General features: G+C 38.7%; 1 long non-coding RNA gene across 2 annotated transcripts; it reads right to left on the reverse strand.

Annotated features, from left to right (window-relative positions):
• Positions 1 to 272: 272 nt before the first annotated feature.
• Positions 273 to 5337, reverse strand: LOC131308469 (uncharacterized). 2 transcript variants are annotated; one of them, XR_009194442.1, is made up of 3 exons: positions 3901 to 5337; positions 3661 to 3757; positions 273 to 589 (listed from the first exon to the last, which is right to left on the reverse strand). It is a non-coding gene; the product is annotated as an uncharacterized LOC131308469 (long non-coding RNA). The 2 variants fall into 2 exon arrangements; XR_009194443.1 differs by lacking the exon at positions 273 to 589 and adding an exon at positions 2911 to 3188.
• Between the last annotated feature and the right edge of the window lie 1133 nt (positions 5338 to 6470).

The raw sequence follows: 6470 nt of genomic DNA on the forward strand, positions 1-6470 counted from the left end.
GTAAACACCGGGAAAGGACCTGGAGTTTTTTCCCGGCATTTATGCGTAAAAGTTTTTCGGTGACCGGATCTGGTGACTTTTACTGGGGTTTGTAAAAACCCCGATAAAAGTGTTCCGATGACTGGATCTAGCACCTTTTACCAAGGTTTGTTAAAACGCCGGGAAAAGTTTGGAGTTTTTTACCGGGGTTTTTTAAACGCCGGGAACTTTCCTCCAATTAATAAACGCCTGAAATAACATACACAAACGCCGGTAATATATCACTGGATTAATTTAGAAAATTTTGCCCTATGGCACCATTTTTCGCATCCAATTAACTAGTTTACAGCATACAACTTCTCAACCACATCTAAAACATAAGCTCTCAAAGTATTAAATGCCTCATAACACAACTAATGTTAAAAGACATCCTGCCATAACCCATTGTTGTCTTTCAATATCTCTACTACATTCAACCAAATATTTTCCAAAATACAAAAAATCCACGATAGATGAACATAACATTAGGTCTTGGTACCACCATAGTAGACAAACATCACATTATGTCAAGTAGCCACTTGATTCTACACCGTCTTGAACTTCGATAAACCTAAAATAAAACAACAAAATAAGAGAATCAGAACACTAGCTTGGTATTGGAACACTATATTAAGACCAAAATAAACTCAAAAGCATCCAAGCCACATCTTTCACTAGAACATATCATTTGTATGATTGCTACAATGGTCGCCCCCTCCCACCCTTTTGTTGATAAAAAAAAAATTACAATTCATATTATCTAGAAAACAACGGCAGAGACAAAAGCCACCTGTTGTTAATGGCAATATATCAATCTCAATCTTGGCCATTGACTAAGTGGTAGGCCAATGTATATGATTGTTATGGCCATCTGATGAATCAACAAATTCTGAGTGCTAGTTCTTACCAATTCTGGACCCATGGATGATCCGCGGCCGATTCAACAGACGATAATGGGTTCTAGTGCGTAACTTCAAAATTAAGAGGACGTAAAGTCATGCTTTTTCATATATGAAATCAATCATAAGCACTCAACGACACAATGAGTTCTTAGAGCCACATAAAGCATGATCAATTATCTATGGAAGTCGGTCACTACAAAACATTCCCAGCACGGAAAGTAAAATCACTTGAAATTACATAGGTCATGTAACAGGTAACATAACTAAGAAACCCACACAAGAAAAAAAAAACACAAGGAACTATCATATTTCTGTTTGGCTATTGTCAAGTAATCGATATGTCTATACCCAAATATACCGTACGTAATATGCTGCAAAATACGTGAAAAGTCAAAACTACAGTCGCAAACTAGTTAGCTACAGCACTGCAAGTGAGGATACACATGCAACGGATGCATTCAACCTAATAAGGCAATATTGAACTACAAGTAATGTAACATTCAAACTTATAAATAATATAACTAATATTGTAACATTCAAATGCATGTTGGGATCCTCAAGTATTGTCTGTTAAGATTCTGGACCAGTCAAGTCAGTTTATACATTGTGAGATCCAGGCTCTGAATGATGACCAAAATTTTCTAACCACTTTTGTCTACGGGTCCAATAATTACATTGAGAGGAAGGAGCTCTGGTCCAGTCTTCACAACATTAAATGCCTTATACCCTGGGCTGTCCTTGGAGATTTTATTGCTATTAGAATTCCTATTGAAAAGGCTGGGGGGCATAAGCATTGGCCTCCTCACATGGATGACCTCAATGTTTGCTTATACAATACGGAGCTTCATGATCTTAGATATTCAGGCTGTTATTACACCTGGACTAACCACTTTTGTCTACGGGTCCAATAATTACATTGAGAGGAAGGAGCTCCGGTCCAGTCTTCACAACATTAAATGCCTTATACCCTGGGCTGTCCTTGGAGATTTTATTGCTATTAGAATTCCTATTGAAAAGGCTGGGGGGCTTAAGCATTGGCCTCCTCACATGGATGACCTCAATGTTTGCTTATACAATACGGAGCTTCATGATCTTAGATATTCAGGCTGTTATTACACCTGGACTAGTAGGCAAGAGGATCCTAACCATGTCTCCACCAAGCTTGATAGGGTCCTTGTCAACGAAAGTTGGATCAAATCACACAGCTGCTCCATAGCTCATTTTCCCACTCCCGGGATATTTGACCATTCTCCTGCCATTGTGTTTCTGACTCCTTCTCCTAAACCATCCAATAAACCATTCAAATTTTTTGACTTTCTAACAGATCACCCTCTCTTCCTAACCACTATTCAACAAGTGCGGAGGAAGATCATTATTGGAAACCCTATGTTCTGTGTTGGAGAGACTTAAACTCCTCCAACATGAGTTTAAGAGTCTCAACACTAAGGAGTATAGTGCAATATTTGACAGAGTTCACAGTTGCAAATTCCAGTTGGAAGTTCTTCAAAAGGAGTTAGGAGCCAATCCCAACAACACTGATACTCAATCAAAGGAGAAGGAGGTGTATAAGCAGTTCATTGGTTTGGTTAAAGCTGAGGAGAGCTTAGCCAGACAAAAGTCCCGTATTCAATGGCTCAAACTTGGAGACCAGTGCACATCTTTCTTCTTTAAATCTGTTGGTAATAACAGAATCGAAGTAAAATCACTAGTCTTGTATTGAGTGATGGCTCCAATACCCAGGATATAGCAGTAATTAAGAACACCTTTGTCAATTTCTACTCCAACCTACTTGGTACAGCCCACTCCACTCCTTATGAGGGCTCATCCAGAGTAGAGGATCTAATCAACAAGAAACTGACGGGTGAACAAAGTTTAGCTATGATCCATGAGGTCATTGATCTTGAAATTGAAGAAACCATTTTGTCACTCAACCCAACCAAAGCTCTGGCGCCGATGGGTATCATGCTGGGTTCTTTCAGAAGGCCTGGCTTGTAGTTGGTCATGAAATTACTGTAGCTGTTAAAACATTCTTTAAGTCTGGCCAACTCCCAAAGAGAGCAATTCCACGCTAGTAGCTCTTATTCCCAAAATTCCCAACCCTTCTAAAGTCGGGGACTTCAGACCCATTTCATGTTGTAACACCATATACAAATGCATAGCTAGGATATTGGCTAAAAGAATCCAAGAAAAGGGTAAAGAACAGTACACCCCTCTAGTGAAATGTCTTTCTGCAAAGTAGAGTCGTAGTCTTGTGCGACATGTTCAATACTTCAATGTCAGCGCTCAGCAGACATACATAAGCAACAAACAACCACAATAAGATTCACAAAAACTATGCACCAATACTGCTCATTAAATAACTTTTTCTTATGTATTCAAGCTGGCCGAAAAGGTTTGATGCTTACCCATCGCGTAAACTAGTGGCTACAAGGTACAGTACCAATAAACAGCAACCGAAAAAAGGCAAGAAAGCTGTTACTGCTTTAGTTTTAATTTCAGATCAACTGGCAATAACATAACACATGACATACATATCATGCCGTCATCTGAAAATCTAGTGGCGTTGAGCCAAAAAGCGAAAAGAGAATTTATGTATCTGAAAGGAAAACTAATCCACCCTACACAAATGGCACCCTTTATGCAGAAAATCTTGCTCAAGCTACTCATAGTAGTAGTATAACAGTCCAAGCACAAATATGATGGGGAGATAGAGTGCAAGAAAGTGGAAGCAACAACTCACAGTGAAAGCAGCAAAAACAGACACAAATATGCCCCAAAGAAACTCAATTTGAACTATTTTGCGATGTTCTTCTCTTCTTGTTTGTGACTCTTATAATCTAACATATGCAACACAAACACATTGTCAGAAACAAAGCTTCAGCTCATGATTCCAATTATCAACAAGAAGACTATAATCTCAACCTAAAAGAAAGACGACTACAATAGATTATTGAGCTTATAAGAGGGTGGTGCAACCCACCTTGCGAGCATCTTGACTTGCCTCAGCTTGCTTCCACATGGCAAGTTCAGCAGCCATAGATCCCGACTGGGATATCCCAATTAGAGCACAAAGAGTATATTAATGTATGGGAAAAAAAAAAGAAAAAATGAGAGACGAAGAAATTGTGCAACTTACCTTGCACTGATGATGAGAATCAACCTGTTGATTCGGTAAGGTAAGTCATGATGATTGTCAAAAAGTTGGAAGGCAAATTGGATAATAATAATAAGAAGAAAAATAGAGTTAGATGATCATGAGAAACCAAATTCTAAAGCTTCGCAGTCTGGGATCAAAAGACATCATCAAACAAAATCAGTAGTAATATGTTCAGAGGAGTTCGCAAACAAATACTCGAGGACACTATAATTGTGGAAATTTGTAGAGCATTGCACATATGAAAAAAAAGAGACAAGTTCCTCTTACATGACCTCCAGCATGGAACACTGTAATTGTGGAAATGACTCAAGAGCATTAATTTTGAAGTTTGTTCTTTTGCATCTAGTTTGTGAAGCTAAAAAAAAAAAAATCTTTGCATCTAAAGAAACTGAGCAACAACTTATTGAAATGCAAATCTTAATCATTGTACATATGTAAGACTTGCTCAATTTGATTAATTCGAATTGGTCAAGCCACAGCCCCTAAAAAAAAAGGTGAATGCTAGACTAATATTTTACTTCTGTATTGGTGTAAGTGCTTTCATTTAATGGGTATGCCATTGGGGAATAGAATAGACTAGGATTATGGAAGTAACTACTAACTAGCAAGTCTGACCCACCCAAATGCAATTCCAGGAATTCGTTAATGTAATCTTCAGGGCCTAAATGAGTGGAGTTTACATAACAAAATTGCTAAAGAAAGATCAACTTCAATAGAATTCATCACTTAAAATACAATGAGTTCATCCATACTAAAACAATTATCAAACAGTTGATGTGCATATCTACAAAGGTTTAACAAAGATCAAGAAATATCTTTTGGTTCTAGAGATGAAGTATTACCTACAAGTAAAAAATTGGATTCATCACCATGGGCAGGTCTCAAATCCTCCTCAGGCTTCATAAAAGCAAATAACAACTTTTTAGCATACCTTAAAGAATATCCACAAACAACCATTTTTAGCATACGTCAAAGAATATCCACAAACAACCATTAGAAGACATCTATATATTCCATATAGAAGTAGTAATATTTTCTTTGGAAAGCACCACATATTATACATTTGGAAGAACAACAAATTCAAAGCAGCAAGCACAAATCAGTTGCAGAATAGTGGTATTTGGGGAAAGACCATAGATAGAACATATTAAGCAGTGTGGGAGGGAAAAAATAGTCCCAAACTAGACGTAATACACTTTCGACAGACTCATAAATTGCAGTATATTACTATATCTTAGATCTTAGAAAATCTTAGAAGCAAATTGAGCTAAAGTAAAAGAAAATGAACTCTACCGGGTAAAGATCGGCTTGCTCACCCTACCACTACATTGAATCCTGTTCGTGTGGACTTCAATCAGAAAAGAGAATGAACGGATGAAGAGAGGGAGCCACAGATCGAGCGAGCGAGAGAGAGAGAGAGAGAGAGAGAGAGAGAGAGAGAGAGAGAGAGAGAGAAACGTACCAAGAGGAGGGAGCCACAGATGAGAGGAGGTGAACGGAATAGACGAGGGAACCCTAGAACGTACCAAGAGGAGGGAGCCTCTTGTCGCTGACTCCGACTCCGACGCTGGCGCACGTCCTGCAGTCACAGAGAAAGAATGAGAGGAAATCGATCGGAATAGATGGAGAGAGAGAGAGAGAGAGAGAGAGAGAGAGAGAGAGAGGGTATGGGATGGAGCAGCGAGAGAGGTGTAAGAAATCATTCGCCAACTCCGAAGCCGGCGCACATCCTACAGTCGCAGAGAAAAAGTGAGAGGAAATCGATCGGGAGAGAGAGAACATACGTGATAGACAGAGACGGATGCAGCAATGATCAGCATTGTTTCGGGTTTTTTTTTTTTTTTTTTTTAAAATTAATTTTAATTTTAGTTATTTTTTATTTGTTAAGAACACCTGGATATTGTATTTTGTATAGAGTGTTGTTTAGACATTTAAGTAATTTAAGAATGTGTTCGTTTTGGATCCCAAAACTCAATTTCGCTTTGTGCATACGGTCTCTCATAAGTTTTTCTTCAATTATTAATCTCATTTTTCTTTCTCTTCATCTCCACTCATTACTCAAAAAACCTCTCTCCAAACTTAAACCAAACAAACTATTAGAATTCTGAAACTTGAAATTTCAAAATCTTGTTGCTCATAGTTCGGCCCCTGCGTTTATGACATCCTAGTTCCGTCCCTGGTGATAGAGCAACGAGAGAGGCGTGAGAAATCGTCGAGGAGGGAGAGAGGCGCATGAAATCGTGGAGGAGGGAGCAACTAGGGCTTTTGCCGAAATTTTGGGGGGAGGGAATTGGGAAATTTTGAGCAGGGATTGGGAAATTGGGGGAGGGAATTTTAGGGGTATGAAACGACAGTCGTTTCATGTGTAAGGATTTTAACCCCCACTCCCTTGT

The sequence above is a fragment of the Rhododendron vialii genome, chromosome 11a (assembly GCF_030253575.1).
Source record: "Rhododendron vialii isolate Sample 1 chromosome 11a, ASM3025357v1".
Lineage (NCBI taxonomy): Eukaryota > Viridiplantae > Streptophyta > Magnoliopsida > Ericales > Ericaceae > Rhododendron > Rhododendron vialii.